The following is a 12,669-nucleotide window of genomic DNA, read 5'->3' on the forward strand; positions in this document are numbered from 1 at the left end:
ATCTTTTTAGGTATTCCTAGGTTTTCTGTATATTTAGCCTTTCAAAAACTACTGTTTTACTTTCGTTTTGTTCTGTTTACTATTTGGAACAGATCTGCTGATGGCAGTAAGCTGAAACTGGTAATGTGTGTTGTATAACATATGAGATCAAGACAGACATTTGTAAATAAAGTTACGAAAGATGATGGTGGACTCCTCTACGTACTTCATGTGTTCAGTGGGTAATGGAGCAAATTCAGCGCATTTTTACCTTAATGGTTTTCCATCCGCACATTCTCAAAATAAATGGAAAAACTAACACGTTGAAATTCATTCGCGTTAGTAATGTGCAGTAATACAAGACTCTGGCTGCTATTTCTGACGGCCAGTATATAAAATAAATTGTTATGCTTCGAAGCGTGGGCATATAATGGCAGAATGGTGCTGTTGCACGTTGATGCAGAGGAGAAAAGTAACTAAAACCAAGTTTAGTGTATGGGCTTGAACTGTTCCATAATGAGAGAAATAGGTGCAGGGGGAGTAGTAAGTTGATTGTTAAAAAGTAAATGACAATCAACCGTTTATCGAAGTTGATAGCTTTGTTGTCGTTCTCCACCACAAATAAAGAACTATCATGGCCCCTGACCGAGGAGCGTCGAGACGCCTGGGAGAACTGAAAGACTTGGAAAGAAATGTTATTTTGCGAATGATGTTTGCCTGGGTTGGCATATTCAGTGGGAGAAACATGGTATTGAAACTTCCTGGCAGATTAAAACTGTGTGCCGGACCGAGACTCGAACTCGGGACCTCTGCCTTTCGAGGGCAAGTGCTCTACCAACTGAGCTACCGAAGCACGGCTCACGCCCCTTCCTCACAGCTTTACTTCTGCCAGTACCTCGTCTCCTACCTTCCAAACTTTACAGAAGCTCTTCTACGAACCTTGCAGAATTAGCACTCCTGAAAGAAAGGATATTGAGGAGACATGGCTTAGCCACAGCCTGGGGTATGTTTCCAGAATGAGATTTTCACTCTGCAGCAGAGTGTGTGCACAGTTTTAATCTGCCAGGAAGTTTCATATTAGCCCACACTCCGCTGCAGAGTGAAAATCTCATTCTGGAAACATCCCCCAGGTTTGTTTTTTGTTTGTTTTTTTATTTTTTATTTATTTGGGACTCAAGGCGTGCAGGTCAAACTTTGTACACATTTTCAAATTCTTCAAAACCTTCTGTAGAATACCTTGAACACTTGATTTAAAGAGTTGCTCTACTGCACTTTGTGTCACAACAACGTTACCAGGTCGTGTGACTAGGGCCTCCCGTCGGGTAGATCGTTCGACGGGTGCAAGTCTTTCGATTTGACGCCACGTCGGCGACTTGCGCGTCGATGGGGATGAAATGATGATGATTACAACAACACAACACCCAGTTCCTGAGCGGAGAAAATCTCCGACCCAGCCGGGAATCGAACCCGGACCCTTAGGATAGACATTCTGTCGCGCTACCGGGGGCGGACACAACAACGTTGACTCACTACGACTGTGCGTCCGTTACTTAACACTGCCTGCTCGCAACTGACTGGTCGAATGTACATTTGTTGTTCACAATTGTTAGTTCAAGCTGCCACGTAGATACTGCACTGGCGTCGCTTATACGCCAGGAATAAAATCAGTTCCGGAACTTTTCGGACTAAGTAGACGTCCAAAATGGAAATATCAATATTAAGCATAGAAGTGTAGAGAAATTTCCATTACAATCATTAAATAAAGTCAAGACTCTCCAATTTAGCTTGAAGGTGCGCTTTTGTAATCAGCAGAGTGACGAGGCAAGAAAGCATAGGGAGTAATATTTGCAAGCTAAACAGCGTGACGCATTCAAGGTCCACTAATAGCCGTGTGTGAAACGTACTTGAGGCAACAGCTGACTTAAATGCCGAGTTTTCTTTAGAGGGGGCTAGCGGTACTGAAGTGTCTCCCACTTTTGTCAGTTTAGAAGAAAAACAAAAGTTCTCGTATTGCGAAATGGAAAGATGCTGTAATACGATCCATCACATGCTGATACGGTAGGTATGATTCTGGTATAATTCCGTGTGCACTAGAGAAAAGCTGTTTGGTTACGCGCATGTACACCGAAGGAAAAAAACGCAACACTAAGAAGGAGCTGTGTGACGTAGTCGCAAGTTGGTAGGGGTGTTTCTACATTCGAAAGATGATGTCTACACAAATGTCGATCCAGTCGCATAAGAGTGGCACCAGTAGCACCACAGTGACTAGGCAACTCAGGTTTTCTTTAAAATACTCGTTGTAACGGTCGTGAGAGTTAGCCAACTATGAGATTGGACGTGATGAGTTTATGTTAGTCAAGAATGCCTTTAAGGCTACCAAGAAGTAATTATTAATACCTCACTGAGTTCGAATGGGGCCGTGTAACATGGTTACGAGATACTGTATGTTCCTTCCCCGATACTGCAGAAAGACGTGGCAGGAATGTAGTCACTGTTCATTATTGTTGGCAGTGGTGGTCACCAGAATTTACCGGTCGCAAGAAGACCAGGTTCCGGACGGCCACGTGGAACTACGGAGAAGGAAGACATTGTTTTCGGCCATGGCTGTGGAGCATCTTAGTACGTCTGTACCAGTAATTTGAATAACAGGTGGCACTACAATGGCACAACGAACTGTCACAAATAGGGTTCTTCAAGACAGCTCCGAGCCAGACGCCTTGTAGAGTGCATTCCACTGACCACAAACCATCGTCATTTGCGATTCAGTCGTGTCAAGCGAGAGCTCATTGGGTGGTAAGATGGAGATCTGTTGCGTTTTCTGTTGTAACCTGATGGTTAAAAGGAGGCCATTGAGGGCCTGCAACCAACCTATACGCGTGCTAGAGACACTGGACCTTCAGCAGGAGCTATGTGGTTTGTGATGTAATTTCGTATGACAACAGGAGCACTCTCGTGATTATCCCACGCATCCTGACTGCAAAATTATACATCTTTCTGGTGATTCGACCTGCTGTGCTGCCATACATGAACAGCAAAAATGGTTCAAATGTCTCTGAGCGCTATGGGACTTAACTTCTGAGGTCATCAGTCCCCTAGAACTTAGAACTACTTAAACCCAACTAACCTAAGGACATCACACACATCCATGCCCGAGGCAGGATTCGAACCTGCGACCGTAGAGGTCGCCCGGTTTCAGACTGTAGCGCCTAGAACCGCTCGGCCACCCCGGCCGGCGGGACTTAACAGCTGAGGTCATCAGTCCCCTAGAACTTAGAATTTCTTAACCCTAACTAATCTAAGGACATCACACACATCCATGCCCGACGCAGGATTCGAACCTGCGACCGTAGCGGTCGCGCGGTTCCAGACTGAAGTGCCTAGAACCGCTCGGCCACACGGGCCGGCCATGAACAGCATTCCAGGGGGTGTTTTCCAAAAGGCTAACGCTCACCTCACACGTACCATTGTTGTAGCCCAACGTTCTCTACAGAGTGTCGACATGTTGTATTGGTCTGCTCGATCATCACAACTGTTTCCAATAGAGCACATGTGGGGCATCATCGAACTCCAGCGTCATCCACAAACAGGATTAACCGTCCCTACATTGACTGACCAAGTGCAACAGACATGGAATTCCATCCCACAAACTGACATCTGGCACCTGTACAACATTATGCATGCACGTTTGCATGCTTGCATTCAACATTCTCACGGTTACACCGGTTATTAACGAAGCAGCATTTCAAATCTCTAATGGCTTATCTCGCGATTACATTAACCTGCAATCTCGCAATGCTAATGACTTAATTACTTTACGTAAACAAATGTATTCCCGAAATTTCAGTACTCTACAGTTATAATTTTTTGATGTTTTTTTCCGTCAGTCTAGTAACTGCATGTAGTTGTGAATTTTGTAATAACAATGAGACGTGGTACGACCGAAACGGCCGCAAGATGCCGGGCTCTCCTTTTAAACGTGCGAAACATGACAGGGGAAGATATTAACTATAAAGTGGCTGAATCACTGATAGTAGTTGAGTACGAACGTTCATAGTAAATCAGTGCTGTAAATGTTGAATGAATGGCTGGTGAGAACATACCGCGCGAAAACCATTTTGCTACATCACTTGCGTCCTACTTTCCAGAACTATTTTTAATTAAGTCTTGCCTATTGGACTGAAGATTTCTTGGCCTGGTATAGTACTAAATGTGATTACATTGCCGTGCTACTTGGACGTTGCACTCAGCCACTGAAATAGATCTCCTGCCTATTTAATGATGGATATGATTGGCTCCATGAACTATAGTTTGTGGAGATCTTTCACCACGGACCATGCTGTACAAGTAGAAGCAAATATTTATGTTTATAGGGTTTTCAGTCTTCTGACTGGTTTTATGCAGTCCGTCAGAACTTTTCTCATGCGCCAATCTCTTTATCTGAGAGTAGTACTTACACCTAACGCCCTCATTTATTTTCTGGATGCGTTTCAGTTTCTGTGTGCCTCTACAATTTTTATCCTTTACGGCTCCCTATAGTTCCATAGAAGTTGTTACCTATTGTCTTAAGACGTCCCAACATTCCGTCCCTTCATCTTTTCAATATTTGCCATATGTTCCTTTCCGTCGTCAGTTCTGTGAAGAACCTACTCATTTCTTATCACACTCTCCAAAAACATCACATTGCGAACACTTCGATTCTCTTCTCCAGTTTTCCCACAATCCATGATTCAGTTCCATACAATGCTATGCTCCAAACGTACATTTTCAAAAATTTCTACTTGATATTAACTTCAATGGTTGAACTAGTAGACTTGTTTTGGGCATGCTCTTCGCCTGTGCTGGCCTGCTTTTTGTGTCCTACGTGCTTCGTCAGACAAGTGTTATTTTGCTTCCAAGGTAGCAGAATTCTTTCATTTTGATCTACTTCGTGTTCACGTGTTATGACGTTGAGTTTATTGTTCTTGTCATTGCTTCTTCTATCTATAGATCGAAATATATCCCTACTTACCCCCTTTTTAATCGGAGCACTTCTTGATTTTGGGGCTTGTAACTGTTGTATAAGGGGCTGTCAAATGAAAACGAGAGAGTTGGGAAGAAATCATTTATTATTTCAAAAGAAATCAAGGGCGTCGTTATGTTGGAAGATAGTACTCGCCCATATATTGTCAAGGTTGTTTCAAGTACGCAGCAGAGTTTTCGCTGGGAATCCCTTATACATTTTGCCGAGATCTCCGCATGCGATTCCCGCACCTTTGGAGCCCTGAAGAGAGACATTCGCGGCCGCCGATTTGCTTCGGATGAAGACGTATACGTTTGGGTTCGATCATATTTCCGTAATCGGCTGCAAACATTTCTCCATGAAGACACCGACGTTTTGTCTCAACGTGGTATAAATACACTAAGAGTTATGACGATTACTTTTGAAATAATAAATAGCTTTCTGACTTTATTATACATCCATCACTCTTCTATTTCTGCAGCTTATACCCACTTTCTTAATGGAAGTGCCCCTTGCACCATTCTTCATTGTCTCAGGATTTTTCTGGGTCAACAAATCCTATGAATGTGTCTTGATTTTTCTTAAGTCTTGCATCCATTATCAGGCGCAGAGTAATAACTGCCTCTGTAGTGTATTTACCTTTACTAAAGGCAAACTGATCGTCCTCAAACAGATCCTCATGTTTTCTTTTCTTCTGTATGCCATCCGTTTTGGCAACTTGGATGAGATGTCACCTTCATTGTACGATAGTTTTTGACCTTTTCAGTTGTTGCTGTCTTCAGTATTATGTGGATGACATTTTTCCGAAAGTGTGATGGTATGTCTACATATTTTACACATTTACATGAATTGTCGTTTGGCTGCCACTTCTCTCAATGATTTTATAAATTCCAAAACAGGATTCGAACCGCCTATCTCGCAATCGAGGGCCACTACGCTGGCATGCTGCAGCCTACTCGGCTATGAAGTAGGGTTGTGAAAATTAGAAAAATTGTGTAACATACGTACTTGGACGTAAAACTAACGCCACTGTTATCGCTTTTGTGTGTTAGTCTTTGTTTATTTTATTTGTTTTTTAAGCGCATTTTGTATACAATGTAAAGAGGTTATTTATCATATGATCTTCGTAAATAAGACCGTAGCGAATATTAAAATAAGACTACAGATAAGCGGACCTCCCTTTGAATACTAGAATGCCTAGTCATACTATTTCCGACATGTCGGAATGCATTTTATTCCTTCCTCAGTTCTTAACGAATTGAATAAGTAAGACGGATCCTAAATGATGAGAATGATGAATGAAAAATGTTGTTAAACGCATCTTTTTGTCATCCGTTCCAGTATTTGAATGCTGTGCCGTAGGAAAAGATACGAAAGTAATTTTCATTAATGAAACCAGTACGCATTTGCAAGCTGTCAGAAACAATCACAGCCGGCCGTAGGTGATCGTGTGGTTCTAGTCGTTTCAGTCTGGAACCGCGCGACCGCTACGGTCGCAGGTTCGAATCCTGCCTCGGGCATGGATGTGTGTGATGTCCTTAGGTTAGTTAGGTTTAAGTAGTTCTAAGTTCTAGGGGACTGATGACCTCAGAAGTTAAGTCCCATAGTGTTCAGAGCCATTTGAACCATTTTTGAAACAATCACATTTCCTCTTTTCAGCCATAGTCTGGATTATAGCTGATTTGATTTGGACATGCCTGGTTGCTAGATGGTTTCATAAGGCTGCTGCTGTCCGGCATTAGTTTAGAGAGTGATCATCGACATTGTGGTCCGTACATTTGCTTTTACAGCCCACGATACACGACGTTGCAAACCGTAACAATACGACGTTGCACACCGTAACAATACGTCGTCATATGCGTGTGGTGACTGGTGGTGGCTTTTCCTCCTGAACTAGCTTAGTCACTCTACCCATGCTTGAGTGAATGAGCGGCTCGGATATGTAGAGTCTCATGTTTAAAGACGCAGACGAATTGATCGCGATGAAATGTGCTGATATCGCACTTGCTACAAGCTCTGTGAAAATTATTAACTGTTTATAGGCGTGTAGTTTCACTTGATTAGGTTCCGCGAGCTCTGTGTTCTTTTTTAAGTGACTGGTGGCTCGTTAATGGCCAGAATCGTTACGTTGTTTTCATGTGTAGTCATCCATCCTTCCGGCGAAATCGGAGCAGTTAGTCTGCGTCCATCGCGGTGTTGTCTTTTCATATTAATTTGTGAGCTGTCGGTCATCCTATTCACCTATCTCATGAGCACTCAACGAACCCATTTAACTGTCTGTCTAAACTTGTTCAACGTTTGCAAACGTTAATTTTCATGTTCTCTGTGCTTTATCACTCTCATTCTATCATTTGTTCAGTTATCAAAAGTGTGAGAAGAGAGAATATTAAAATAAATTTGAGTTCATTTACACTGACATTTCATTCAGTTACTTAGCCCCCTTTCATTATACTGTGTGAGCAGCGACACCCAGGACTCAGTTTACTAGGGCCACTCGTTCTCGGATCGTTATTTCGTTGCGCAACAGTTTCTTCAGTATTCCACCTGAGTCTTCTGGGAGCTAACTGACTTTCGGGAGGTCCAGCTCAAGCGGATCATTGCGACAGCCAAAAGGGGCATGTTGGGAGCTCAGTTGGCGCCTCACATCTGCGCTTGACGGTCACGTCGGCAGTTGTAATGGCACGTCAGTCACGAGACACGACCAGCTTTCTCCTTACAGCTAACTGCAGGAAAGCATTCTCTGCCACACAGCGTCTATCTCTGCAGTTAATTGTGACTTGAAGTTTCTTCATAATTTCTGAGAGTGTCAATGGATGGGAAAAATTAAATGACGGATCGTGCTACCTTCCACAAGCCTCATTCTATGCAACAGCTGAAGTTTTCAGAAAAAAAAATTGAGTTCCCTTGACCGAATGGGCCCCATTCTAGATGTAATAGTTGAAGAAGTTATTCGTTCACCAGTAGATTCAACGAACTACCGTTTGGTACTTGACACCAGAAACAAAGCATCAGGAAAAAAAAAGAAATAATCGTATGGTATTGCTGGCCGGGAGGCCCCATCAGCGGAAGTTCGGCCGCCGAGTGCAAATCTTATTTCAGTTGACGCCACACTGGGCGACTTGGTGCCTGTGATGAGGATGAAATGGTGATGAGGACAACACAACACCCAGTCCACGAGCGGGGAAAATCTCCAACCCGGCCGGGAATAGAACCCGGGCCCCCTGCATGGGAGGTAAGCACGTTACAACCTTTTTTTAAAATTTCATTATTATAGTTCGTTGCGTTTGTTCGGGGTGCACGTTCCGGCTGGGAAAAACCTCCAGGGCTAACAACCGTGGTTGTAAATTTGTGGCTCGAAGAGTCACCCCTTACATAATACTATCAATCATGGAAGAGTGTAATGTGAAACAAATTACCCCAGGTAGACAATCCACCGCACCAAGGTGCGCAAGCAGACTATCGGATTCTGGGGAGTCTGCAGCATTGCACAGAGATGAATCGGGACATGATAAGACATCAAGCAAATTGAAATGTAAAAAAACAAGTTACATAGCTACTTTCAATGTAAACTCTCTTTTAAAAACAGGAAAATTAAAACATCTTACAGATACCCTCAAACATCATAGAATACTCATAACATCACTACAAGAAACTCGATACATAGATGAAAACAATTTTGATTCCGGAGGTTTCAGAATATACAAAGGAAAGGTAGGCAAAAGAATAATGAAAAACACACCCCACCTCGGAACGGGCTTTATAATAGATAAAAGTATTTTAGACTCCATTATCAGCTTTCAATCACAATCGGAAAGACTCTCCACACTCACTTTTAAATCTGCTAATAGAGTATACACAATTGTGAATGCACATGCCCCCATAAATGAAGACAATAGGAAAAATAAGGAAAAGGTGGAACGTTTTTGGGAACAACTAGATGACGTGGTGCAAAAGATCCCAGACAAACACAACATCATACTTACGGGGGACTTCAATGCTCAAGTAGGAAAAGAGAAGAAATACAAAAATATTATTGGAAACTACCCAGCGCACAATAGAACTAACCAAAATGGAGTCAGATTAGTAGAACTCTGCCAAGCGCATGGCTTGATCCTGAAATCCACAGCCTTTAAGAGACTACCCAGAAAACAGAAGACATGGACCTCACCAAACCCACACTTGGGTGAATTTCAACTTGATCATGTGGCGATAAAATGGAAACACCATACAGAAATACAAAATGTCAAAGTACTCAGAGGAGCAAACTTGGATTCTGGTCACTATCTTTCTAAAATAAAACTCAAAATTATCCCCAAAAGGAAAGATAGAAACAGTAAACCCAAAAGCAGAAGATACGATCCAGAAAAGATAATGAATTCGAAGGAGTTTCCCCTCGCGACTCAAGATATAAGGAACCAAAATTGGGATCAAATGAAGGAAAGCCTACTAACCAAAGCTGAACAAATAGCACCTATAACCAAAATCAAAAAACACGCATGGTGGACAGAGGAATGTGACAAACTTATTGAGCAAAGAAAGAAAGCATGGCAACAGATGCAATCTCAGAAAAATGAATATAATAGGCAAAATTTCCTGAGTGTAAGATAACTAGTGAGTAAAAACCTCAAAAGAATTAAAAAAGCACAAGAAGATCAACTCCTTTTGCAGATCAACGAAGACTTCAACAAAAACAAGACTAGGAGCTTTTACAGAACTTTTAAACAAAAAATAACCAAGTACAGCCCACCGACACTCCAATTACAAGATAAAAATGGTAATATTGCACACAACAACAGGGATAATTGAAAATTTTGAGGGAATATTTCAGAAACCTTCTCAACTGTAAAGAACCAATTGAAAAAATGGATTTCAGCAACTCAACTTCAACAAGTCCTAACTCAGAACCACCCACCGTCGAGGAACTACAATCAATCATTTTGAATCTCAAAAACTATAAGGCTTCGGGAGAGAACCAAATTACAGCTGAACTGTGGAAAAATGTCAATAGAAATGCCATAGAATCTCTCCAAAACATATTTGAAGAAATATGGAAAACAGAAAGAATTCCGGATGAATGGAAGATGGCCCTCATTCACCCAATTCATAAGAGGGGATCCAGAACAGACCCCAACAATTACAGAGGGATTCCGCTCCTTGACGTAACATACAAAATACTGTCTAAAGTCCTTTTGAACAGAGCAGAACCCCAGCTAGATTGTCAACTTGGAGAATACCAGGCAGGCTTCAGAAAGGGAAGATCCTGCCCAGAACAAATTCTAAACCTCAAAAATCTTATGGCCTACCAAAAATCGAGAGCAAAAGCGTATGTCATCACATTCATTGACTTTCAAAAGGCGTACGACTCCATAGACAGGGAATCTCTAATCTCCATATTAAAAGAATTGAACCTAGACAATAAAACCACAAACCTAATTAGAGAAACCATCACCAACACATACTCCAAAATTAAATTTATGGGAGAACTCTCAGACCTATTTGAGATAAAAACTGGAGTACGACAAGGTGATGGACTCTCTCCATTGTTATTTAACTGTGCCCTAGAAAAAATAGTAAGAGAATGGAACAAGAAAATCAATAGTGGAATCCGACTAGGAACAAAAAACAAAGGCATCAAGGTTAATTGCCTAGCATTTGCAGATGATATGGCCCTACTAGCTGAAACATGGGAAGAAGCCAAAGAACAGATCCTCGAATTACAGAAACAAGCAGAGAAAATAGGCCTTAAAATTTCTTTTGAAAAAACCAAAATAATCACAAATATAAAAAAGCCAATGAAATATCTTAAAGTAAGAGACCAAAAGATCGAAATTGTTAAAGAATTCAAATATCTTGGTGAATGGATTAGCTGGAACGCCCTTGAGAAAAAAGCAATAGAATTAAGAAGAAACAAAGTTGAACTAGCCTTTCAGCTTACTAAAAATACTTATAATAAAAAGTCCCTCTCATGGAATTCAAAAATAAAACATTACAACACTGTCATTAAACCAGAAGCACTATATGCAGCTGAGACATTATCTATCACTAACCATGGCCCAATTGAAAGGCTAGAGATCAAAGAAAGAAAAATATTGAGAAAAATTTTAGGCCCCAAATTTCATAACGACAAACTAATTCATACCAAAAATGAAACACTCTACAAAACCACAGAAAAACTTTCGGATACAATGAGGAAAAGAAGAATTGAGTTTTATGGGCACATTCTCAGAATGAACCTAAATAGACTTACAAAAAGAATGTTTGACTACTTCAGGAATAAAAAATCCAAACCAAATTGGTTTATCCAAACAGAGAAAGACTTAAGAGAACTACACATCACAGAAAAAATGCTAACAGACAGGACCGCAAAAATGATAAGCAAAGACAGAAAAGAGGGATTCCAGCTCTAAAAGAGAAAGAAAAGAACGATTGTCATCTCTGATGAGGAAAGAAAAGCAAGATCAGAAAGAATGAAGCAGTACTGGGCGAAAAGAAAGGCACAGAACACACAGAAGTGATTGATTCAACGTACCCCAAAGTTGGGTGAAACGAAGAAGAAGAAGAAGAAGAAGAAGTTCGTTGCGTTTGTTCGGGGTGCACGTTCCATGACACCCGTTCAGGTTCATTGTTCAACCGTTCACTCAGTTATTTGTTACAGAGGGCAGCTAGCCCTCTGACCGAACACGCTGAGCTAACGTGCCGTCATGCTCAGCTAAGCAGGCGGACAAAGCATCGAAAATTATTTTTAACCGATAATTCCAGATGATAGTAATGTTTGAAATATGTCAAGCGTGTTGCCGATTAATACACTTGACTGCCTTCATCATGTTCAGTCTGAGGCCAGAATTGATTTTATGATGTGTTTGTGGTAATAATCGCTAAAGGCGTTTGTAGGAGATACCATAAAAAAGTTACAAAAGTGTGCAGTCACAGTAAATTGCACAACAGTTGCTTGTCTCATAATCTGATCGGCAGTAGCTCTTAATTTAGACATTAAACACCAGTTATGCCTTTATTTCAAGCGCAAAATTTATCATCTCACGGGGAAAAATGAAACCTAACACAATACTTAAATGTTATCCAAAGCTTTCTCCGACCAGAGAAAAAAGCATCAGAGTCTTCCTATTAGGAAGCTGGATTATTTTATCTAAATTTATTTTTCTATGTGTTTTCGCAGATAAATGAGTTTTCATTTACAGTGAAGGGAGAACAGTGTTTCTCCGTTGCCACATCATAATATGTAACAGTGAACTGATCTCTATTATCCCCTACGCCTACGTTCAACAGACGAATAAAAATTCGTCGTATACCTGTATATGCCCTGTGTCTAAAGAAACCACACTGCATGGCTGAAATATAAATTGGCCTCCGGTATTTCTCGTGCTTGAGATGCTTCAGAATATCACAACATTGTTTACTCGTTGTCTTTTGACCATCTCTCTCTCATGTGGCACCATCGTGAACGTCTGGTGGATGTCTTTTTTATTGACGCCATTTTGGCGAGCTGCGTGTCGCTGATGATAAGTACAGCATAACACACAGTACCCGAGAAGAAAAACCCCCAACCCGGCCGGGAATCGAACCCGGGCCCCTTCGGTTGGCATCTAGTCAGGCTGACCCCACAGCTACGGAGGTGTACTTTTTAGGCACTACTGATCGTCTCCTGATAAGTTACTCTTTAGCCTCCATAGTTA

The 12,669-nt window shown here is 41.5% G+C and overlaps 1 non-coding gene across 1 annotated transcript; it reads right to left on the reverse strand.

Annotated features, from left to right (window-relative positions):
* Positions 1-757: 757 nt before the first annotated feature.
* Positions 758-834, reverse strand: Trnas-cga (transfer RNA serine (anticodon CGA)). Its single transcript has one exon. It is a non-coding gene; the product is annotated as a tRNA-Ser (tRNA).
* Positions 835-12,669: the final 11,835 nt, after the last annotated feature.

This window comes from Schistocerca serialis, chromosome 1 (assembly GCF_023864345.2).
Source record: "Schistocerca serialis cubense isolate TAMUIC-IGC-003099 chromosome 1, iqSchSeri2.2, whole genome shotgun sequence".
NCBI lineage: Eukaryota > Metazoa > Arthropoda > Insecta > Orthoptera > Acrididae > Schistocerca > Schistocerca serialis.